Source organism: Bubalus bubalis, chromosome 4 (assembly GCF_019923935.1).
Source record: "Bubalus bubalis isolate 160015118507 breed Murrah chromosome 4, NDDB_SH_1, whole genome shotgun sequence".
Classification (NCBI taxonomy): domain Eukaryota; kingdom Metazoa; phylum Chordata; class Mammalia; order Artiodactyla; family Bovidae; genus Bubalus; species Bubalus bubalis.
In genome coordinates, this window is record NC_059160.1 from 133,235,353 (window position 1) to 133,261,496 (window position 26,144).

The following is a 26,144-nucleotide window of genomic DNA, read 5'->3' on the forward strand; positions in this document are numbered from 1 at the left end:
TTGGACCACCAGGGAATTTCTTCTGGTTTTCTTTTCTCATTTAAGTGGGAATTTTCCTGGTATTGGTATGATGCTTATTTTTTTTTAATCCTGGATATTTTCATCATTTTCTTGAGACTGTGGCTCTTATCCAAATCTCTTTTTAGCAGGTGTTCTCTGACACCATACTGGCTAAGGAAAGGGAGATGCTACCTCCTTACTGCCAGGTAGGGTGGAAGTCTAGGTTGCCCACTAGGCTTCTGTTGACTAACGGGCTGGGGAATGGGAGAGGTACCTCATTCTAGTGGACTGGGGTGGCTGTCCGGTTCCCTACCGGACCTTCAGTGACAGTGGCTTGGCTGCGAGAATGAGATGTGTGTGTTGCAGCCTGGTGAGGGGAAGTCTGAGCTTCCTGTTTGGCCTTGACTGATATGGGTGGCAGGGGTGGCACACTTATTTTCTGTGGAGTTTGGTTGAAGTAGGGTGGTTATTGCCTGCAAGTTTTGTCTTGCAAGGCTGCCCCTTTCTTTATCCTTGGGCTCAGAAGAGCAAGCTTCTCTTAGTACCCACTGACATTTTCAGATGGCTGGCTTCTCAGACACCCAATGTAGAATATATGAGGCAAAAAGAAAACTCAGGAACCCTATGTCATGTCATTTCTTGAGTCCCAAGATAATTTCTTGGTCTGGTTTCTCTTCACCTTTCAGTTTTGTTAAGTTTATCTCTATAATTGCAGTATGTTTAGCCATATTTAATGGGAGGAATATGAAGATATCTTCTTTATCTAATCCTGAACTGGAAGCTTTGCCTTTATTTTTGAAAGGTATTTTTGCTCTCTTTGAAATTATTTGACATTTTTTTCTTTTAGGACTTTAAAGATGTCATTCCACAGTGTTCTCTTTTGTATTGTCTCCTGTGAGAAATCTGAGGTTATCCTTTATATGTTCTTTCTTTAACATGTCTTTTTCTGGCTGATTTAAGACTAAATACACTTGATCTGAGCCAAAAGGCCGAGAAATGATTAAGATTTTTTAAAAAATCACTTGTTTTGAGCAATTTGATTCTGATGTTATTTGGTGTCATTTCCTTTATGTTTCTTTAGTGTAGGATTCATTGAGTTTTTTGGAACTTTAGGTTTATAGTTTTTTTTTAAGTGTGGAAAGTTTTAGGCCATCATTTTGTTACTGAACAAAGTTTGTGTGTCTTATGGACAGTGAGGCCAAACAAACCAAAATGGTGGAGTTTGGAGTAGAGAAGGGTTTATTGCAGGGCAAAGCAAAGAGAACTTGTCGCTCATGCTCAAAATCCCCTTCCTCCATTGTTTTGGTGGAGAAGTTTTTCTTAAATTTGTTTATTTATTAAAATTTTTCACTGCACTGGGTGTCTGTTGCTGCTCAGGCTCTCGCTAGTTGTGGTGAGCGGTGGCTACTCTTCGTTGTGTGGCTTCTTATTGTAGTGGCCTCTCTTGTTGTGGAGCACAGGCTGTAGTTGTGTGTACTTCAGTAGTTGTGGTGTGTGGGCTCAGTAGTTGTGGCTTGAGGGCTCTAGAGCTCTGGCTCAGTAGTTGCAGTACACAGGCTTAGTTGCTCCATGGCATGTTGCTTCCCAGACCTGGGGTCGAACCCATGTCCCCTCATTGGCAGGTGGAGTCTTAACCATTAGACCATCAGGGAAGCCTGAGAAGTTTTTATAAGCTAAATTTGAGATGAAGGCTTCGGGTGTATGACTTCCTTTTGATAGGTTGATGGTGAGCTAGTGTAACCAAAATTCAGCCCCTGTACACTGGTACCAAATTGCACCTTGGAGGTGGAGTATTGGGTGAAGTATGAATAGCTATGGGGTTCCCAGGTGGCCCTAGTGGTAAAGAATCCACCTGCCAGTGCAGGAGCCACAGGAGATGCAGTTTCAGTCCCTGGGTTAAGAAGATCCCCTGGAGGAGGGCATGGCAACCCACTCCAGTATTCTTGTTTGAAAAATCCCATGTACAGAGGAGCCTGGCAGGCTGTAGTCCAGTGGATCACAAAAAGTTAGACATGACTGAGCACACATACATGCAGCCATGAATAGTTATGTTGTTTTGCCAGGCAAAGGGGGCCACAGTAGGCAAATGCCCTTCAAACTATGTCCCAACCTAGAGGAGGTAGAGAGGAGTTTTTATACTAATGATCAGCGTGTGGCCATTCTTCTGACTGTTTATTGGTGAGGTAAGTGGGAGTCAGCAACATCAATCTTCTGGTTCCAACCAGTCTGGGATCTGCATGCTTGAGTTCAGCATATGGACTCAAACTCAAAAACCCGGCCAAAACCCTGCTTGGGAGTCGAACCCAGGCAAAACCCATAGTCTTCCAACTGAGATCACAGACTTGGTTTCAGGACGTAATGAAGTTACGGTTCTTGCTGTCTCATCACAGAAAAAATTCAGTGAGAGACATAGTGATAGGTAAGAAGTGGATTTATTCAGAGAAACACACTCCACAGAGTGTGGGTCATTGCAGAGGATGAGTGCAGTGGCCTTGAAATGTGTGGTTAGCTTTTATGGCCTGGGTAATTTCATAAGCTAGTGAGTGGGAGGATTGTTCCAACTATTTTTGGGACGGGATGAAGATTTCCAGGAATTGGGCCGCTGCGCACTTTTTGGTCTTTTGACAGCTGACCTTGGAACTGTCAGGGTGCCTCTGGGTGTGTCATTTAGCTTGCTGATTGAGGATCAAGGTCTAGTCATCAAAGTTGACTTGTCTGCCATCTTGAACTCATTTGATTCTAATTAGTTTATGTTGTATCCTCTAGGCTATGTCATTCTTTCAAAGGTTGTGCCCTGCCCCCTTCCCTCCTGTTTCACAGCTACTGAGCCCACTTGCTGCAACTGCTGAAGCCCATGTGCCTAGAGCCTGTGCTCTGCAACAAGGGAAGCCACCACGCATTGCAACTAGAGAATAGCCCCCACTTGCTGCAACTACAGAAAGCCCACATGCAGCAACGAAGACTCACCACAGCCAAAAAACAAATAAATGAGTAAGTTAAAAAAAAAGCAATTTAATGAAGCATCAGCAGGCTCGTAGAAGACATATTCTATTTTTAGGTTTAAGACGCTTCTTAATACATGAATGGAGATTGGGATTATCTACCAGGAGTAGAGCCAATACCAGGTAGATCTGTAGCCAGTCATGACTAAATAAGTGATTTTTGACAGATTTATCCCTTAGACCATTTGGCCTTTGTAGACATTTTGATTGTCATGACTAGGGGCAGTACTACTGGTATTCAGTGGACGGAGGACAAGAATCCTGCTAAACGTACATTTTGTAGGATAGTTACCAAACCAAAAAAATTATCTGGTTCCAAATGTCAATTATGCTGCTGTTGAGAAGCTTAAATCCTGTGTTACCTGAAAACTGGGTTTGCCTCTTGAGGGGTGTCGAGCCAAAAGACACATCCAAGGCAAAGATCAGGAGAAGGAGGGATTTATTACTTGCAGCAGGTGTAGAGAACACAGGGAACCTTTCTCAAAGCAGTGTCTCCCTGAACAGCAAAATTGGGGAAGTTTTAAGCTAAGGATACATGAATATTCATGAAATGATTTGAACAAGTAAATTCAGCATAGAATAGGGGCAGAGGTTGATAGAGTCCAAACCTTGAACTTGTGAGGGTTAGAAAAGGTCAATATCATCATTCCTTTGGTTCCAGTTGATCTAGTGGTTGAGACCTTGAGGAGGGGTTAAATTATGTAAAACAGTTAAAGAAAGTGCCTCAGGCTAATCTTTGTCTTTGAAAGAGAACTGGGAGTCTTTACAACTGACTTCCCTGGGTGGCTCAGACCGTAAGTAGTCTCCCTGCAATGCAGGAGACCTGGGTTTGATCTCTGTGTCAGGAAGGTCCCTTGGAGAAGGAAATGGTAAACCACTCCAATAGTCTTGCCTGAAGAATCCCCATGGACAGAGGAGTCTGGCAGGCTAGTCTATGGGGTCACAAAGAGTCGGACTGAGTGACTAAGAATTTCACTTTACAACTGATTTACTGTCTTTGCTATTGTTATCTCTCTGGCCTGATAACGGTTTATTCTTTTGTTCCCTTAGGATTATTATTACTGAGACCTGATGAAGGGCAAGCATTGTGACCAGGCTTAGATTCCAAAATGGCTTCGGTCAAAAAATTGCTTGTCTTATGTTAATTAAGTCCTGCCTAGTTCTTTTTCTCCTGAGACTACCTACCCAATTTGCTTACAACTGGACTAACAAAAGATCTTGGAATAAAGAGAAGAGTAATTGCTGGCAAGACTTAAGAGAGAGTCAAAGTAGTTCTGGGCTTCCCTGGTGGCTCAGTGGGTAAAGAATCCGCCTGCCATGCGGGAGTCCTGGGTTCAGTCCCTGGGTTGGGAAGATCCCCTGGAGAAGGGAATGGCTACCCACTCTAGTATTCTGGCCTGGAGAATTCCATGGACTGTATAGTCCTTTGGGGTCGCAAAGAGTGGGATATGACTGAGTGACTTTAACTCCCTAGATCAGATCAGATCAGATCAGTCGCTCAGTTGTGTCCGACTCTTTGCGACCCCATGAATCGCAGCACGCCAGGCCTCCCTGTCCATCACCAACTCCAGGAGTTCACTCAAACTCACGTCCAGTGAGTCGGTGATGCCATCCAGCCATCTCATCCTCTGTTGTCCCCTTCTCCTCTTGCCCCCAATCCCTCCCAGCGTCAGAGTCTTTTCCAATGAGTCAGCTCTTCGCATGAGGTGGCCAAAGTACTGGAGTTTCAGCTTTAGCATCATTCCTTCCAAAGAAATCCCAGGGCTGATCTCCTTCAGAATGGACTGGTTGGATCTCCTTGCAGTCCAAGGGACTCTCAAGAGCCTTCTCCAACACCACAGTTCAAAGCCATCAATTCTTCGGCGCTCAGCCTTCTTCAGAGTCCAACTCTCACATCCATACATGACCGCAGGAATAACCATAGCCTTGACTAGACGAACCTTTGTTGGCAAAGTAATGTCTCTGCTTTTTAATATGCTGTCTAGGTTGGTCATAACTTTCCTTCCAAGGAGTAAGCGTCTTTTAATTTCATGGCTGCAGTCACCATCTGCAGTGATTTTGGAGCCCAGAAAAATAAAGTCTGACACTGTTTCCACTGTTTCCCCATCTATTTCCCATGAAGTGATGGGACCGGATGCCATGATCTTCATTTTCTGAATGTTGAGCTTTAAGCCAACTTTTTCACTCTCCACTTTCACTTTCATCAAGAGGCTTTTGAGTTCCTCTTCACTTTCTGCCATAAGGGTGGTGTCATCTGCATATCTGAGGTAATTGATATTTCTCCCGGCAATCTTGATTCCAGCTTCTGCTTCTTCCAGTCCAGCGTTTCTCATGATGTACTCTGCATATAAGTTAAATAAGCAGGGTGACAATATACGGCCTTGACGAACTCCTTTTCCTATTTGGAACCAGTCTTTTGTTCCATGTCCAGTTCTAACTATTGCTTCCTGACCTGCATACAAATTTCTCAAGAGGCAGATCAGGTGGTCTGGTATTCCCATCTCTTTCAGAATTTTCCACAGTTTATTGTGATCCGCACAGTCAAAGGCTTTGGCATAGTCAATAAAGCAGAAATAGATGTTTTTCTGGAACTCTCTTGCTTTTTCGATGATCCAGCGGATGTTGGCAATTTGATCTCTGGTTCCTCTGCCTTTTCTAAAACCAGCTTGAACATCAGGAAGTTCATGGTTCACATATTGCTGAAGCCTGGCTTGGAGAATTTTGAGCATTGCTTTACTAGTGTGTGAGATGAGTGCAATTGTGCGGTAGTTTGAGCATTCTTTGGCATTGCCTTTCTTTGGGATTGGAATGAAAACTGACCTTTTCCAGTCCTGTGGCCGCTGCTGAGTTTTCTAAATTTGTTGGCATATTGAGTGCAGCACTTTCACAGCATCATCTTTCAGGATTTGAAATAGCTCAACTGGAATTCCATCACCTCCACTAGCTTTGTTGGTAGTGATGCTTTCTAAGGCCCACTTGACTTCACATTCCAGGATGTCTGGCTCTAGGTCAGTGATCACACTATCGTGATTATCTGGGTTGTGAAGATCTTTTTTGTACAGTTCTTCTATGTATTCTTGCCATCTCTTCTTAATATCTTGTGCTTCTGTTAGGTCCATACCATTTCTGTCCTTTATCGAGCCCATCTTTGCATGAAATGTTCCTTTGGTGTCTCTGATTTTCTTGAAGAGATCTCTAGTCTTTCCCATTCTGTTATTTTCCTCTATTTCTTTGCATTGATCGCTGAAGAAGGCTTTCTTATCTCTTCTTGCTATTCTTTGGAACTCTGCATTCTAAATCATTTTGCAGGGGGAGTTGCTACCATTAGCAATACCCACACCAACACCAAAAGAAATACTAAGCTGTTGTGTCAAGAGAAGGATTAAGGTGGTGCTAGTGGTAAAGGGTCCACCTGCCAATGCAGGAGGCACAAGAGATGTGGGTTCAATCTCTGGGTCAGGAAGATCCCCTCGAGGAAGAAACGGCAACACACGCTAGTATTCTTCCCTGGAGAATTCTATGGACAGAGGAACCTGGCGGGCTACAGTTCATAGGGTCTCAAAGAATCAGGCACAGCTGAAGTGGCTTAGCGTGCATGCACACGCCTTCCACGGCTAAGGAATGTACAAGCGCTTCATAAGCATTATACACAAGCTGTGTATATTAGTGCTAAACATTAGTGCTATATTCAGTGCACTACACAGGGCACCAGCGACCTCCAGTTTAAATTACTGTCACGTGTTTAATTAATTGTGGAATTTGGCTTTGAGCCCAAATCCTAGTCCCATTTTTTATCACTATACTATAAATCGTAACAAGAGACAAGAGTGAAAGAAATAATAGCGAAGGCACAAAAAGAGAATAGAAGAGTAATAGAGAAGTAGAAAACAAAATTAGTTTTTAGCAGACTTGAGATTTGGGACAGTAAGCTAAAAGAAATACTACTGTGAAAAAAGGCAGATGAGCCCAGGGGCAATTGTTGTTAATAAATAACTATTCCCCTGTTTTTTTCTTTTTTGTCACCACACTTGTGGGTTAGTATTCTAGGCCTGGAACTATCTATGGTGGAGATAATACCATTTACTTAAAACAGTTGGCTCAGTGCCTTGCAAATAATAGCACTTCTCCATTGGAAGGCGTCATAGGTACTGGCCATGGTTATCAGTTAATGTATTTGTGCTTAAGTTCTATGTGGACTGCTGATGGGATATTTTTATAAACCTTGCAGATAGTTACTTATCAGATGACTAATACTCTCAGTTCAACAGTAAACTCTGTAGCTTTCATTTTTTTATATTCCTTGTCTACTGAGAGAGAATGCTGTTTTCAGAGAAATGTTGGGTATACTTTAGAATCACCTAGGAAACTTTTTTTTTTTAATATTTATTATTTACTTAATTAGTTTTTTGGTCACACCAGATCTTAGTTGTAGCTTTCGGGGTGCTGTATCTTTAGTTGTATGTGGGATCTAGTTCCTTGACTAGGAATTGAACCCAGGCCCCCTGCGTTAGGAGTGCACTGGCTTAGCCACTCAGAGAAGGCAGTGGCACCCCACTCCAGCACTCTTGCCTGGAAAATCCCATGGACGCAGGAGCCTGATAGGCTGCAGTCCATGGGGTCGCTAAGAGTTGGACACGACTGAGCGACTTCACTTTCACTCTTCACTTTCATGCATTGGAGAAGGAAATGGCAACCCACTCCAGTGTTCTTGCCTGGAGAATCCCAGGGATGGGGGAGCCTGGTGGGCTGCTGTCTGTGGGGTCTCACAGAGTTGGACATGACTGAACCAACTTAGCAGCAGCAGCAGGCTTAGCCACTGGGCCACCAAGGAAGTCCCCACCTGGGGAACTTTAAAAACGATGATGTTTCTGCTCATCCCAAACCAATTAAAGAGCAGCCTTTACAAACAGGACCGAAAGAAGGGGTACTCCAGATTTTTTACTTCTGTTTTTTAATTTTGACATTCATATTTTAAAATTGATATCTAAAATTTTATAAATTTAAAGAATTTTGAAGTATTCAATTTCTGGTATTTGTAAATATTGACTTAAAAGATAAAAGTCACCTCACTTCTTTAAATGTGAATAATAAGTTGTAATAACCTTAGTGTAATATGTGATAAACTTCTTATCATTGGGATGTTTCTCATCATTCTTTTCTGCTCTACTCTCTCCATAGAATTTTATCCCACTAATATACATTCATGCTTTAATGTCTTTATCACCCTTTGAGAAGGAAATGGCAGCCCACTCCAGTAGTTTTGCTTGGGAAATTCCATGGACGGAGGAGCCTAGTAGGCTAGAGTCCATGGGATTGCAGAGTTGGACATGACTGAGAAACTTCATTTTGTACTTTGTACTTTATAATTCTTTGCAGCAAAGATATGTATATAAATTTGGATTAAACTTTTAAGATTTCCTCTGTCCACAGGCTTTAAGTACTTAAAATTTCTGGATTGTGGGATCTTTATAGTACTTGTTAAAACACAGTTAATACAAGCAGTATACATATATTAAAGCTTTAAGCCCACAAAACCTAAATTTCCATCAGTAGGTGAGACGATAAACTAAATATGGTATGTTTATACAATGGAATGCACATCAGTAAAAAAGAAGTACTTATATTAATATATACATTAGTATGAATGAACTTCAAAAGCATCATCCTGATTGAAAGAAGCCAGACATAAAAGAGTATGTACTCTATGATTATGTTTATTTAAAAATCCTAGAAAATGCAAACCAACTCTATGGTGACAAAAAGCAGGCTGATAGTTGCTTGGGACTAGCAGTGGAGGGAGGCATGGACTGCAAAGGAATGGGAAATAGACTTCCCTGGTGTTCCAATGGTTAAGACTCCCAAGTTTCCAATGCAGGGGGCATGGGTTCAATTCCTGGTTGGAGAACTAAAATCCCACATGCTGTACAGTGTGGCCAAAAAAAAGAGGGTGGGTGCTTACAGGATGATGGAAATGTTCTGGAACTTGAGTATAGTAGTGAGGTCACAGGTGTCATCATTTATCAAAATTCATTGAATTGTACAGTTTAAATTATACATCAATAAGGTGGACAAGAATATATTCCAAGTTTTTATAAGTAGTGAAATGTACAGCTTTATTGGCAACATGCAGAAGAATAAGTTCAGTTGCTCAGTTGTGTCTGACTCTTTGTGACCCCATGGACTGCATTACGCCAGGCTTCCCTGTCCATCACCAACTCCTGGAGCTTGCTCAAACTCATGTCTGTCAAGTTGGTGATGCCATCCAATTGTCTCATCCTCTGTTGTCCCCTTCTCCTCCTGCCTTCAATCTTTCCCAGCATCAGGGTCTTTTCCAGTGAGTCAGTTCTTCATATCAGATGGCCAAAGTATTGCAGTTTCAGCTTCAGCATCAGTCCTTCCAATGAATATTCAGGACTGATTTCCTTTAGGATTGATCGGTTGGATCTCCTTGCAATCCATGGGACTCTCAAGAGTCTTCTCCAACATCACAGTTCAAAAGCATCAATTCTTCAGTGCTCAGCTTTCTTTATAGTCCAACTCTCACATCCATACATGACTACTGGAAAAACCGTGGCTTTGACTAGATGGACTTCTGTTGGCAAAGTAATGTCTCTCTGCTTTTTAATATACTGTCTAGGTTGGACTTCCCTGGTGGCTTAGACGGTAAAGAGTCTGCCTACAACTTGGGAGAGACCCAGGTTCAATCCCTGGGTTGGGAAGATCCCCTGGAAAAGAAAATGGCAACCCACTCCAGTGTTCTTGCCTGGAGAATCCCATGGATGGAGGAGCCTGGTGGGCTACAGTCCATGGGGTCACAGAGTCAGACACGACTGAGCGACTTCACTCACTCACTAGGTTGGTCATAGCTTTTCTTCCAAAGAGCAAGTATCTTTTAATTTCATGGCTGCAGTCACCATCTGCAGTGATTTTTGGAGCCCCCCAAAATAAAGTCAGCCACTGTTTCCACTGTTTCCCCATCTATTTGCCATGAAGTGATGGGACTGGATGCCATGATCTTAGTGTTTTGAATGTTGAGTTTTAAGCCAGCTTTTTCACTCTCCTCTTTCACTTTCATCAAGAGGCTCTTTAGATTCTCTTCACTTTTTGCCATTAGGGTGGTGGTATCTGCGTATCTGAGGTTATTGATATTTCTCTGGGAATTCTTGATTCCAGCTTGCACTTCATCTAGGCTAGCATTTTACATGATGTACTCTGAATGTATGTTAAATAAGCAGGGTGACAATATACAGCCTTGACGTACTCCTTTCCCAATTTGGAACCAGTTTGTTGTTCCATGTCCAGTTCTACTGTTGCTTCTTGACCTGCATACAGATTTCTCAGGAGGCAGGTCCGGTGGTCTGGTATTCCCATCTCTTGAAGAATTTTCCACAGTTTGTTGTAATCTACACAGTCAAAGGTTTTGGCATAGTCAATAAAGCAGAAGTAGATGTTTTTCTGGAATTTTCTTGCTTTTTCTATAATCCAACATATGTTGGCAATTTGATCTCTGGTTCCTCTGCCTTTTCTAAATCCAGCTTGAACATCTGGAAGTTCATGGTTCACATACTGTTGAAGCCTTGCTTGGAGAATTTTGAGCATTACTTTGCTAGTGTGTGAGATGAGTGCAATTGTGCGGTAGTTTGAACATTCTTTGGCATTGCCCTTCTTTGGGATTGGAATGAAAACTGACCTTTTCCAGTCCTGTGGCCACTGCTGAGTTTTCCAAATTTGCTGGCATAATGACGGCAGCACTTTCACAGCATCATCTTTCAGGATTTGGAATAGCTCAACTGGAATTCCATCACCTCCACTAGCTTTGTTTGTAGTGATGCTTCCTAAGTCCCACCTGACTTCACATTCCGGGATGTCTGGCTCTAGGTGAGTGATCACACCATCGTGGTTATCTGGGTCCTGAAGATCTTTTTTGTATAGTTCCTCTGTGTTTTCTTGCCCCCTCTTAATATCTTCTGCTTCTGTTAGGTCTATACCATTTCTGTCTTTTATTGAGCCCATCTTTGCATGAAATCTTCCCTTGATATCTTTGATTTTCTTAAAGAGATCTCTAGTCTTTTCCATTCTGTTATTTTCCTCTATTTCTTTGCATTGATCACTGAAGGCTTTTATATCTCTCCTTGCTGTTCTTTGGAACTCTGCGTTCAAATGGGTATATGGTTTCCAGAGGAATAAGTCCCTTTTCAAAGTAGTAAAAGTCTCTTATTTTTTGAACCAGAGTTAATAGGCTACTTTTAATAGGTAGATTCACCTTTTCTCCTCCCCCATTTCATTTTCTGATCTCATTTCCTATTGTACCCCAACTCTTCTCATTTTACTCATGTTGCACCCACCAGGCAATATGTCTACTTCTAGAGCATGCTTCCCTTCTCTGAGTCTTTTCTCAAATGTCATCTCTTCAATGATACCCATCCTGAACACCTTCTAAACTGGCAATTTCCATCCCCACATTCCCATCTTTTTTATTGCTTTTTATTTTTCTTTATTCTGTAGACATTAACTCTGTTGAAAAACTATATAATTTACTCATTATGTTTAGTATTTATTGCCATATAAACTCCAGGAAGGCAGCAGTCTTTATTTTGTTCTCTGTTGTACCTAGAGTGTGCCTGGCTCTTGCGCAGTCCCCCAAAAGTGTTGAATAAAAGAATGAATTAAAGTAGACTTAAAACTGAAGACTGGGGACTTGCCTGGTAGTCCAGTGGTTAAGACTCCATGCTTGCAATGCAGGGGGCACTGGTTCGATCTCTGGTTGGGAAACTAGGATCCTATATGCCATGAGGCCAAAAAAAGCACCTCTGTGCTTGTGGTGATAGGCAACTCTGCCAGTATACCAAAAATCATTGAACTGCACAAGAATAGTAAGTGAATTATATGCTATGTAAATTAGAACACAATTAAAAAGAAAAAAGGTTAAGAACTAGAAATTATGAAACTGAAGGCTTTCAAATTAGTATATATTTGGGTCAATAGAATCCCTGCTTATAAACATTTTAAACCCTTATTGGGATTTCTATGAGGGTACTATGTCTGAAACAAACAAACAAAAAACCCAAACAACCTTCAGTTCAAAGAGGTCAGCTCGGTGCTTTTGAGATAAAACAAGCAGGTTATAAATACCATGGAATTCAGGAGTACTCAGTGTATTTTTTTTATATATTTTTGTTTTGTTTTTTTTTTTAGGAGTACTCAGTATAAACATCTGATGAACCAATACAGGGTCTTGGATATGAAGCGGAATTCCCTAAAACTCAGCACTGACCCTTCTTCCTCACAATGAGAGTACCAGACTTAGGAGGAAAAGTAAATTTGAGGGAAAATAAGTTTAGGATGGTTGAATAGATATGTTGAGTTGCCCAGCCTGAAGTAAAATACCATTATCTGGGGGAACAAAATTCCCAGAAGCTCTAAATAGATGGTTCTTCATATAAACCGAAAGAGCAGGGACTTCCCTGGGGGTCCAGTGATGAAGAATCCAGGCTTCTAATGCAAGGGGCATGGGTCTGATCCCTGATCAGAGAACTAAGATCCTACATGCTGTGCCAAAAAAATGAAAACAAAAAACAAAAAACACAAAACACTGAAAGAGCAGACCAGGTGTGAAGCAGGATAGGGGACATCTCTGAAGTAGAGGGGGTGGGGCCAAGGATATTGAACTTCCTGTGGGGCTTCTGTTACATTCCAGCTCCTTCCTTGTATAACACAAGAGCTTTGTGCTTTCAGTCAAGATACTGAAACCTACTTTCTCAGAGCTTTTATTAATTTCCCAAACCAAAGGAACCTCCACCTTTGACACAAAAGAGTCATAGCTTAGGTAGATTTCTAGACTACATATGCTAAGCACTGAAGCCCTATAAATGGACATGATGTCAATAATGGGTCAGGAGAAACTGTCCCAGCTGTGGGGTTATTGTCAGCATTTAAAGGGCCTAGTGAACTCTGGAATAGATCAAGTAGACAATAGTCTCTAGGAAGTCAAACCCAATAGCCCAATTAAGGGTGGGGTGCAGGTGAAATATACAGTATTCAGAGGCAATGGAGATAGCAGGCAATACTCAGAGACAGGTAGACGCAACAGCAATGCCACGGGAAGCCATTTCCTAGATATTGAGGGCAAAGACGGCACTGTGTCAAGAAGGGTGGAGTGATAGCAAGGACTCCCAGTTCCAGCAGCAGCTATCAAGACACTCTGATGGAATATTACTCAGCCATAAAAAGGAATGAAATTGGGTCATTGTGGAGATGTGGGTGGACCTAGAATCTGTCATACAGAGTGAAGTAAGTCAGAAAGAGAAACAGACATTGCATATTAACACATAAATATGGACTCTAGAAAAATGGTACAGAGAAGCCCATTTCAAGGGCAGGAATAGAGACCAAGATGTAGAGAAGAGAGTTGTGTACACCATCAGGGGAGGCGGGAAGGGGACAGTGGGACAAACTGAAAGAGTGCTAATTGCTAAGTCGCTTCAGTCGTATCCGACCCTGTGTGACCCCATAGACAGCAGCCCACCAGGCTCCCCCGTCCCTGGGATTCTCCAGGCAAGAACACTGGAGGGGGTTGCCATTTCCTTCTCCAATGCATGAAAGTGAAAAGTGAAAGTGAAGTTGCTCAGTCGTGTCTGACCCTCAGCAACCCCATGGACTGCAGCCTTGTAGGCTCCTCCATCTATGGGATTTTCCAGGCAAGAGTACTGGAGTGGGGTGCCATTGCCTTCTCCGAAACTGGAAGAGTAGGGTTGACATAACTACACTACCATGTGTGGAACAGATAGCTAGTGGGAACCTGATGTATAGCACAGGGGGCTCAGCTTGGTGCTCTTTGATGACCTAGAGGAGGGGGATGGGCAGTGGGGAGAGGTGGGAGAGAGGTCCAAGAAGGAGGGGATATATATACAGATACAGCTGATTTACTTCATTGTATAGCAGAAACAACACAATACTATAAAGCAATTGCCCCTCCATGTCCTCCCCTCCCCCCCCAAAAAAGACACTGTGTAGTTGCAGGCGCTGTGTTGGAGCCCTCCAATATGTAGGGAAAATTCTGAGAGCACTGGGGTGGCCACTGAGTGTTCCTATTTTCAGATCATTTACTCTTGAAATTAGATAGTATGGGGAGATTTGAATTCACGATGGATTTCATTTAGGGTCAGAAGTCTAACTTTTACAACAATATTGAGAGTCAGCATGGCATTGTGAGACTAGCACTTACCTTATAGTCTTGTTTGAAGATTAAATTAGTTATAAAGCGTTTAGAATAGTACTTTACATCATGAGTGCTACTTATCAGGCATAGTGTCTTATAATAGAATTTTTGAAAATGCAATGCCTATGTTCTCATTTAGTATTTAATATTATATTTTCCTGAATAAAATATAAATTTAGCAAGTTCAGATGGTGAATAATCTGCCTGCAATTCAGGAGACACAGGTTTGATTCATGGGTCAGGAAGATCCCCTGGAGAAGGGAATGGCTACCCACTCCAGTATTCTTGCCTGAAGAATTCCATGAACAGAGGAGCCTGGCGGGCTATAGTCCATGGGGTCAAAAAGAGTCGGACACAACTGAGCACTAACTTTTTAATTGTGGTTGAGTCCAGGAATATTGATGGTTTTGAAAAATATTACAAGAAATTTCCTGGCAGTCCAGTGGTTAGGACTGCACACTTTCCTTACTGCTGAGGGCAAAGGTTTGATCCCTGGTCAAGGAACTAAGATCTTGAAAGCCACAAGGCATGGCCAAACATAAATAAATAAATTGAAAAATATTATAGAGCTGATGAAAAGAATGATGAATAGTGGTATAAGAAAAATGTATATATGTTACGTATGTATTTACACTTCTGTTTTATGTGAATCACATCTAAGGATAGCGAAAGAAATTGTTTGTATCTAAAGATAACAAAAGGCTTTTTTTAAGTCAAAAACAAATGGCAAAAGACAACTAATGATGAAAAAGACTTCAAGAAAAGATAATTGACAATAATGAAGCTACAATACTCCTGTTATATACATGAACTACAGTATATATAATACATAGAAGTGTATAAATGATCATTTAAGGGAGTATTTATCTCATAGGTTCACTGAGAAAAAAACTGTCACCATCTAAATTGTTGTTTAGTCATTAAGTTGTGTTCGACTCTTGTGACCCTGTGGACTGTAGGCCGCCAGGCTCCTCTCCATGGGATTTTCCAGGCAAGAATACTGGATTGAGTTGCTATTTCCTTCTGCAGGGGATCTTTCCAATCCAGGGATCAAATCATCATTTTCCTGCATAGCAGATGGTCTCCTGCATTGCAGGCAGACTCTACCACTGAGTCACCAGGGAAGCCCCACCATCTAAATAGAAGTAGGCGAAACATCCTTTAGCCATAAACTGGGCAACCAATTGTTTTGTGCTCATAGATCCAACTTTCCATCTGTGAATAACTCTGGATGACCAGCAATTACCTCTGTTGCATTTCCATTACACTTACTATAAAATGATATAGATAACCTCAAGCTCAAAAGAACGAAAATATGAACAGTTGTGGAAGGGCTTGCTTCCATGAGCAAGTTTTTCAGTGAACAGTAGCCACATTTTAGGGCTCTTTTGAGCTTGAACTTGAGACCAGATGATGTGTCTGGATTGCCCTCTCATAGATCCTCATGGATTCAACTCTGAAGCCTTTAGTTCATCCCAGATGCTACTTCTGCATTGCAGGAAGATTCTTTACCACTGAGTTACCAGGGAAGCCCAGAGCAGGAAGTAAATTCCCCTACCTGCCTCTCGAATTTGCAATGAGCCTGCTGCTGCTGCTAAGTCGCTTCAGTCGTGTCCAACTCTGTGCGACCCCATAGACAGCAGCCCACCAGGCTCCCCCGTCCCTGGGATTCTCTAGGCATGAATACTGGAGTGGGTTGCCATTTCCTTCTCCAATGCATGAAAGTGAAAAGTCAAAGTGAAGTCGCTCAGTCGTGTCCGACTCTTAGCGACCTCATGGACTGCAGCCTACCAGGGTCCTCCATCCATGGGATTTTCCAGGCAAGAGTACTGGAGTGGGGTGCCATTGCCTTCTCCGGCAATGAACCTAAAACTGTTCTAAAATAGAAAGTCTATTTAAAAAACAAAAATCTCTACTAATTCCAGGTTCAACTCCATATCTACTGAGTCACAATCTCTAAGGGAAGATCCCTTAAATTTTCATTTTCAGCAAGTAACTGATGACTCCTATTCCCACTTAATATGTAATCTGCTTCACTAGAGGACACTGATGTGCAGCTTCCTCCACTGAGGCTGCCCAGTTCAGGAAAGCTCAGTCCCCAGCTGGCCAAGAGGCCAAAGGCATCAGACGTGGACAACAAATCCTTCCTTCTAGCAAATGCTCTTCCTCTCTCCCTTACATTAGCCTTGAATGGTGGTGTAATACACATGTTGTTCTGCAGCTTGATTTTTTGTTGTTGTTATTGTTTTGCATTTAGCAATATATCCAGACATAGAGAACTTTTTTTTTTGAAGACTTCCCTGGTGGTCCAGTGGTTAAGAATCCACCTGCTGTTGCAGGGGACACAGATCTGATCCCTGGTCCAGGAAGAACCCACATGCTGTAGGGCAACTAAGCCTGTCTGCACAACTACTGAGCCCACGCTGTAAAGCTTGTGCTCCACAAGAGAAGCCACTACAATGTGCCATGAGCAGCATGGAGACTGCAACAAAGGGTAGCTCCTGCTTGCCAAAACTAGAGAAAGCCCTCACCTGGCAACAAATACCCAGCGCAGCCAAATGTAAAAATTAAAAGACCATACTGTATTTCACTTTATGGCTGTACCATAACTTTTAAAATATGTTCCCTAACTTTGGTTCCTAAACATTTGCCATTACAAAAAGTGCTTCCATAAGTAATCTTGTACAGGCACGTATGTACATATATCATTTTGCACCTCTGAATATGTCTAGAGGATGAACTCATCCAAGTGGAATATGCTGGATTAGACAGAGGTTTATGCATTTGCGTTTTCCATCTGTGGCCCCAAGTTGCCCTCTTGAGGGCAGTACCCATTACATACCCATGAGTAATATGTGTTTTCCTACTTTGTTTTTTTTAAACATTTTATTTTGTATTGGGGTATAGCCGATTAACAACGTTGTGACAGTTTCAGGTGAACAGCGAGTGTCCTACGTTATTTTTTAATGGCTGCATGTTATTCTGTTGGAGGAATTACCATCATTTGTTTAATCTGTCTGCTGTTTGTGAACACTGAAATTGTTTCTCTACCCCACATTTCTTTTGCTCTCAAAGCCACACTGTTCGACTGTCCTATGACTTAACTACCCAGCATGAGGGATTTGGCCATCTTGGGAGGATCCTTGTGGTTGACTTATTATTGTTTTGATTATCATAACAACAGGCCTACACATTCTCTTTTTCTAAGTGTGTCTCCATCTATGAGCTCACTTCTGTGGCTAGACCTCACCTCTAGCCTCTGGGAATTTTCTTCTGTGAACCCAGCAGGATGAGATCCCGTAAGTCAAATTCCAAAGCTTTGAAGCAAATCAGCAGAGCAGGGCCCCCTAATGACTGATTACACACAGCTCTGACCCCACACAGCCTTGATCTTGTTGTTTTCTACAGCCTTTCATCCCTGCAACCTGAAGATGAGTCCATCTCCTGCCCAATGGGAGAGCAAAAATAGTGGAGTGGGAAGAGCGATGATGCATGTCCCCTGGGCTATGCCTAGGGGAACACTCTGATCTCTGCAGTGACTTGTTTGCAAATGCCTTTCTCTTCATCCCAGAGGACCCAAGAGACAAGTGAGAATGGGGACAGCTCTGGCACCTGGAAACTGATGATTTGATTGCATGAAGCAATACACGAAGTGGTTTCTGCTGAGCATCTCCAGCTTGTAGTGTTTTGGTACTGCTCTAGCCTCAAACTTGGATGGTTTCATACTGTTTGTGAAAGAGTTCCCAAATATTTAGCGGTTCTCAGAGATGGTGGTCTTGGGGTGGAGACAGTTCTTAGAAAAGAGTGCTACAGTTCCAACCATGATGGCCTTTTCTCATTAATCTCCTTGTTTTCTCTATCCTATATTTGGTTAGAAATCAAAGTGAAATCAAAATGCTATTAGAAATTATTTTGGCCAGACACACACGATTTAGCAGATGATACCACTCTAATGGCAGAAAGCAAAGAGTATCTAAAGAGCTTCTTGATGAGGGTGAAAGAGAAGAGTGAAAAAGCTGGCTTAAAAACAGCATTAAAAAAACTTAATGGCATCCAGTTCCATCACTTCATAGCAAATAGATGGGGGAAACGTGGAAACAGTGACAAATTTTATTTTCATGGGCTCCAAAATCACTGTGGATGACTGTAGCCATGAAATTAAAAGAAGCTTGATCCTTGGAAGGAAAGCTATGACAAACCTAGACAGCATATTAAAAAGCAGAGACATCACTTTGCTGACAAAGGTCTATCTAGTCAAAGCTATGGTTTATCCAGTAGTCATGTACAGATTTGAGAGCTGGACCATAGAAAAGGCTGAACACTGAAGAAATGATGCTTTTGAACTGTGGTTTTGGAGAAAACTCTTGAGAGTCCCTTGGACATTAAGGATATCAAACCAGTCAACCCTAAAGGAAATCGGTCCTGAAAATTAATTGGAAGAACCGATGCTGAAACTGAAGCTCAAATACTTTGGCCACCTGATGCAAAGAGCCAACTTATTGGAAATGACCCTGATGCTGGGAATATTTGAGGGCAGGAGGAAAAGGGGACAACGAGTATGAGATGGTTGGATGTCCAACTTAATGGACATGAGTTTGAGCAAACTCAGGGAGATAATGAAGGACAGGGAAGCCTGGTGTGCTGCAGTCCATGCAGTTGCAGAGTCAGACACCACTTAGCGACTGAATAACAACAGCTAAAGAATAACCAAGAAAGTCATATACTCAAGCAAGGTTAGCAAAGGAAAACAGAGTAACACTTGGTTGATGAATTTGCTTTTGATCCCTAATCCCAATGCAGACAACTCACATGAAGTTGACTATAAAGAGGAGGCTTGCTCCCACCAATAAACCCATCCAAAGATCCCAAGCCATAGTTTTGGTGTACCTCGAAATGACCATAGGAAAGAAGAGGGAAAGAAAGGAAATGACTACAGGTTACTTTCTGGTGAACATGGACCCTGCACCTTACCACTTTAGCAGCTTGGAAAGAAGACAAAAGAGACTTCCCTGGTGGTCCAGTGGTTAAGACTCTGCACTCCCAGTGCAGGGGGCATGGCTTCCATCCCAACTGGGTAACTAAGAGCCCACTTTTTTTTTAAAGAGCCATACTTCTATATAGGGATGCACTACTGGGGAAAAGCCTGTTCCAAGCAGGGAGAAGGTAAGGGCACCGAGGCACAAATATCCTTGATGTGACCAAGGGACAGCCTCTAATCCTTGGATTTTATTATTTAATCCATGATTCTGGCAGGTGTTTTGGGTTGATAGCTGTGGGTTTAATAATTTTAAACATAGTAGCTTTCACTTTTTGGTTGTACTGAGCAAGAGTTTCATATAAGAACTTTGTTTTGCTGATACACTTATTTCTCCTTGGCATACGAAATTCTGAACATCAGTGATGTCATTTTTCTCCTAACCAACTGTGGTGGTGGTATGTTTGGGGCAGACCTTGCAAAGATAGATAACCAAGAAAATCAAATTAACAATAATGGCAATAAATTAATGCTTTATTGGAAGTCATCCCTTGGATCCATAATTTATGTAAATGATTTAGTTTTTTGCTTTCTTTTTTGTGAATGTGTGAGATTTATATTAGTTTTCTTTATTATTTTTTTTTTGGCCATGCTGGTGTGGGATCTTAGTTCCCTGACCAGTGATCGAACCCACGTCTCTGCATTAGAAGCCTGGAGTCCCAACCACTAAACTGCCAGGGAAGTCCCAGTGTAAATGATTTATAATTTAATTGATCATCTGCTTTCCTGATCATTACATGAACCACAAAGAATACTTACCCTCACTCTGTTACGGAGGGAACAATAACCCATATCCAGAGGTCTGAGTAGTATCTTGGCAAAACTTGATCTGCATGTCAATTGGCCTAATCATTTGTAAGCAGTCTTAGCGTCCAGTTCAGTGAATTTTCCCCAGGTTCCATAAAGTTCGGATCGCCATAGCTGTTCACGCTGGCTAGATGCATTGTTTGAAGTTCTGTTTCAGCGTTTCTTAAACGTAGTTTATTTCACAAACACTAGAGGGCAGCATTTGATAGGGATTTCAGAAAGACCCAACGCTCCACGTCAAACCCGCCTCAATGCTCCGTTGGGCTAGGTTTTTCTCCCTTCTTTTCTGGTTCCACTTCTGTTTTCAAGCCAGGAAATGCCTTTCCCTGTGGCTTTCACTGCCCACCGCCCTCTTCCTCAAGGAACACAGCTAGCTGGCTGGGGTTTATAGTGGATTAGTGCTCAGTATCCCCTTCCCCCTCCTTTGGGGACGTTGGTCTGTACCACATAGCCTGGAATGCCAAAACCCTTATCTTCCAATTCCCTTAGAGTTAAGATTCCAAATGTCATTTAAGTTTGTCCAGTCAGATGCTCCTGTGGGACATTTGGGAGACAGGTGTGTATGTAGAGAGGCACTGTTGTTGCCTCTTACCTGCAGGCAATCGGTGCGGAGAGGCTGGGCTTCCTGGGGTAGCATCACCATGTCTAGTTACTAGCTTCATGGGGGTTGCCTTGCGAGGTCTGAACATGCAGTGTGCTGCTGATGCCAGTCTAGCAGTGTGACTGAAGGCGACAGCAGCAGCCGTGGGCCGTTGTGATACCCAGACTGCTGTTTAGGCTCGAAGTTTCTACAGCTAACAGTTCCAGGGTACTTTCTAATTGTAGCTTCTTGATTTTATGTGGTTCCTTGGCAGGACCGTTCTGTCATCTGGGAGCCATTTCTGGAGGCCCTGCCTCAAATATGCTTCTCCAGATCTTCCAGCATTTTCTCTTTCATCCATTTTTTATTTAACACCTGTATACATGTAGTAGTTTCAGAATTGTCTATCCATACATGGTTTATGTACACCTGGCTTTAGACTTGCAGTTTCTACTCACTGCCAAAGTTACTTAGGTCAGCTTTCTTTTGCCCTGTACTCTTCAGTGAGCTTTATCATTCATTTTATTTATTTGAAATTGAAGTATAGTTGGTTTATGATGTTGTGTGAGTTTCTGGTGTACGGTATAGTGATTCAGCCATATGTGTTATATATATGTGTGTGTGCGTGCGTGTGTGTGTGTGTGTATTCTTTTTCAGATTCTTTTCCATTACAGGTTACTGAATATAGTTTCCTGTGTTATACAGTAGGTCCTTGCTGTTTATCTAATTTCTGTATAGTAGTGTGTATCTGTTAATCCCAAACTCCCAGTTTATTCCTCTCAGCCTTTCCCCTTTGGTAACCATAAGTTTAGTTTTGCTGTCTGTGAGTCTGTTTCTGTTTTCTAAATAAGTTCATTCATATCATTTTTTAGGTTCCACATATAAGTGAAATCATATGGTATTTGTCTTTCTCTGTTTGACTGCACTTAGTATGATAATCTCTAGGTCCATCCATGTTGCTGCAAATGGCATTATTTCATTCATTTTTTAAATGATGGAGTAATATTACATATATATACATATGTAATATTATATATATTATACACACATGCACATATATAATACATATGGCTGAATCACTTTGCCGTACACCAGAAACTAGCACAACATTGTAAACCAACTATACTTCAATTTTAAATAAATAGAATGAATGATAAAGTTCACTGAAGAGTACAGGGGGAACAAAAGCTGACCTAAGCAACTTTGGCAGTAAGTAGAAACTGCAAGTCTAAAGATAGGTCTACATAAACAGTGTATGGAGATATATATATATATATATATGCATACACACACACACGTATAATGTGTTCCACATCATATTTATCCATTCATCTGTTGATTTAGGTTGTTTACATGTCTTGGCTATTGTCCATAAATGCTGTTGTGAACATTGGGTTCCATATATCTTTTAGAATTCGAGTTTTCCAGTGTTTTCTATTTGCCCTGCTGCTGCTGCTAAGTCGCTTCAGTCATGTCTGACTCTGTGCGACCCCATAGACGGCAGCCCACCAGGCTCCGCCATCCTTGGGATTCTCCAGGGAAGAACACTGGAGCGGGTTGCCATTTCCTTCTCTAATGCATGAAAATGAAAAGTGAAAGTGGAAGAAAAAAAAGTGAAAGTGAAGTGGCTCAGTCGGGTCTGACTCTTCTCGACCCCACGGACTGCAGCCTACCAGGCTCCTCCGTCCATGGGATTTTCCAGGCAAGAGTACTGGAGTGGGGTGCCATTGCCTTCTCCAATCCTTTGCATTTCTTAAATCCCTTCCTGCTTAAAATAGCTAAAGTGGTTTCTGTTTTTCTAAAACTGACCCATGAATGATACATTAGCTGAAGGTAAACAGAAACTGCAGCTCAAGTATACCTCTGGATCTTTGTAGTCTTCAGGTTAACTGATGAAATACCACCGTGAAATCTTGGGTGTAACGAGTTACTTCTTCCTGTGTACCTTGCCCCACTTCCAGAGTACATAATAATGATCACACCACTGCTACTATTATAATGGACATGAGGTGGTAATCTCTTGGATTGCATGCTGGTGATCAAGCTCACAGCCATAATTCACTCAAAAAGCATTTACCCGGTAGATGACAGTGAGAGAGTCTAGAAAGGCTTATTAGCAAGTAACCACGCTTAACGTTAGTGTAGTGTGGCTTCCCTGACCCCACAGACATCCTGGGTGATGGATTCTGGTATCACTGGCGTGAAGAATCTGTAGATCTGAGGATGCCTGCCAACTTCCTCAGCTACTCTACGTACTCGCCTCATAAATGAGGTACAGCTGAGATGGCTTCCCCGACACTATCTATACCCGTATGAGAAATATCTAAGCCCATTCGACCTCATGGGGTTGGTCCTAAACAAGACACATTCTACTGTTTTTTGGACGCATTATGTCACATGTGGGGTCTTAGTTCCCTGATCAGGGATCAAACTGGTGCCCTCTGTAGTGAAAGCACAGAGTCCTAACCACTGGACCACCAGGGAGTTCCCCACATTTTACTTATTTATACTTTTCAACATCTGCTTTTGGAGGTATTTGAAGTCCAGGGGCACTTTACATGAATTCCCAGTATACCAGGAACTCTTAGAATGACGTTTCTCCAGATGGTTTATCAAATAAAGAGTTTCTGGTAAGTGAATTCTCTACTGAGAATATCCAGAGTTTTGTATAAGATACTTGAAAAGACTTCAAATTCAACCTGAAAGTGAAACTCCCTCAGTTGTGTCCAACTCTTTGCGACCCCATGGACTATACAGTCCATGGAATTTTCCAGGTTAGAATACTGGAGTGGTTAGCTGTTCCCTTCTCCAGGGGATCTTCCCAACCCAAGGATTGAACCCAAGTCTCCTGAATTGCAGGCAGATTCTTTACCAGCTGAGTCAGCTTCCCTCAGGGAAGGGAAGCCCTCAAATTCAACCTACAATTTAGAAAATCAGCCTCAGAGTTTGATTTTCAGGGAGTCACAAACTGAAATTCCTCAGTTTTCTATGACTGGTATGCGACAAGAATCCCTAACTTTTATAGCTTCAAGGCTGAGATTGTGATAAGAATTGAACAGGAATCATAGATTTCCAACTTTTCAGTTTCTCTTAAAAACCCATGTGTGTGAAGTCGCTTCAGTCGTGTCCTACTCTTTGTGACCCCATGGATTGCAGCCCACCAGACTCCTCTGTCCATGGGATTCTCTGGGCAAGAATACTGGAGTGGATTGCCATTTCCTTTTCCAGGGGATCTTCCTGACCAAGGGATCAAATCCAAGTCTTTTATGTCTCCTGCATTAGCAGGTGAGTTCTTTACCACTAGTGCTGCTTGGGAAGCCCCACCATTGAAATTTCACTGCATAAGGAAGCAGTTCCACCTTCCTTGTCTGTAGCAACTTTTTTTTTTTTGCCATCCAGAGAGCCCTCTTCCAGGAGGAAGCCGATATTCCCCCCTAGGCTACAGCTACTGTCAGTGGCCAGGGACTGGGACCAGGTCGCTTTTTTCCCTGGTGGTGGTGTGTGATGCTCAGTCGTGTCTGTTTGCGACCCCATGGACTATAGCCCATGGGATTCTCCAGGCAAGAATACTGGAGTGGGTAGCCATTTCCTTCTCCAGGGCATCTTCCCAATCCAGGGATTGAACCCAGGTCTCCTGCATTGCTGGCACATTCTTTACCATCTGAGCCACTAGGGAAGCCCATTTTCCCCTGGGGTCTTATGCAAAACCAGACATTTTAAAAGAAAGTTTATGTTCTGAAAACATTGCAGGAATTGGTTAATTTTTTATCAGCAAAACAAACAAACAAACAAAAAAACCCTTTTTACCAATAGATGTTGAGGCTACTTGGCTCAGAAACAGCTGATACTTTCAGATGGCGCTAATCTGTTTCTCTGGGTGACAATTCCCTAAATGGTCTGTATCCTACATCTTGCTCCCTGGAACCAATTTTCACTATCTGTTAGGATTCTTCAGTTGTAAACAACATAAATCAATGCTATATAACTGGAATGGTGTAGTGGTTAATAGCTTAGGCTTTCCTGGGCACAAATTCTGATACTTTAACTTACTAATTATGTCACTTGGTAATCAAACTAATCTCCATTTGCCCTCTACCAGAGGGAACGCTTAAAAATACTACACCCTTCATAAGGCATTGCGAGCAACAAGTGGAGAATTGCATTTGAAGATTTGGTACATGGTAACGATGCCATAGATTGTAACTACAATTTTGTTTCTAGCTGGCCTTCCTTTCATTTCTCGAAAGAAACATAATGCTCATTAAATAAATCCATGCTGCCATTCACCCTGGAGCCCACTGTGTAAAGTCGTTGAAGTAATAATTTTTTTTCGAATGAGCCCTTGTAGTTTGCAATGTTGGGCTTTGTGGTGTTAAAACTCAGAGCTTATGCCTCAAATCATTTGTATTAGTTGGGGTCCTGGAGTAAGCAGACCCTGAGACAAAGTTGGGAATGCAAGAAGTTTATTGGGAGGTAATATCTGTGAAAAACAAAAGGGAAGAAAAGTGGTATTTGGCACAGAGAGTCTTCAGACTGTGATGATGCCTGGGAAGGGAGATGGGGATGGAGAGGAAGTAGGATGGGGAATGGAGAGCCTCAGACTGAGGGGCAGAGGTGCCAAAACCTCAACCAACCTGATGTGGAGCTCCAGAGCAAAGATTGCTCTTAGAGCAGAAATGACCAGGCCCTGATGTCCCTGCTGTGCTGTCATTGGCTGGGGGATCCTTGGAAAGAGTGGCTTCAGCTTGAAAGTTAAGGCAGATTCCCAAGCATGAATAGACAGGCTACCAGAAGTTCTTTTTGAAGGGAGTTCTGAGTGGTCAGCCTCTGTGACTTCCACGTCCACCCCTTGTGCTGCAGAGCAGCAGCTTCTCCAGGGTTTCAGTGAACCTCTCTTCCTACTGGTGAAGTTATGGGCTCTTACTATTATTCAAACCAGTCAATCCTAAAAGGAAATCAACACTGAATATTCATTGGAAGAACTGATGCTGAAGCTGAAGCTCTAATACTTTGGCCACCTGATGCGAAGAACTGATTCACTGGAAAAGACCCTGATGCTGGGAAAGACTGAGGGCAGGAGGAGAAGGGGGCGACAGAGGGTGAGATGGTTGGATGGCATCACTGACTCACTGGATCTGAGTTTGAGCAAACTCAGGGAGATAGTGATGGACAGAGAAGTCTGGCATGCTGCAGTTCATGGGGTCGCAGAGAGTCAGACACCCCTTAGCAACTGAACAACGAACAGCAAATAAAAAGTGTCTGAATAACAGACACTATTTTTCAGTGTCTATTCCCTTCCAGTGTCCATTCCAAATTCCCCTCTCCCTCCTTTACCTGCTGTCTGTTCTTAGTGGCTTCATCTGTTGGTTCAACCCGTGTGCTAATTCTGAGAATACTGAATCCTTGGGAACCATACTCTTCTCATCCAGCAGCACTTGTCCATTTACAGTTATGATTGGACAAGGAAGTAACTGGAGTACCCAGGGGGTCACCTGAGTTCCA

At 42.3% G+C, this 26,144-nt stretch overlaps 1 long non-coding RNA gene across 1 annotated transcript; it reads left to right on the top strand.

The window, feature by feature from the left end:
* Window positions 1–2,936: 2,936 nt before the first annotated feature.
* LOC123333417 lies at window positions 2,937–4,251 on the top strand. Its single transcript, XR_006550754.2, has 2 exons — window positions 2,937–2,991; window positions 4,053–4,251. It is a non-coding gene; the product is annotated as an uncharacterized LOC123333417 (long non-coding RNA).
* The last annotated feature ends 21,893 nt before the right edge of the window (window positions 4,252–26,144 follow it).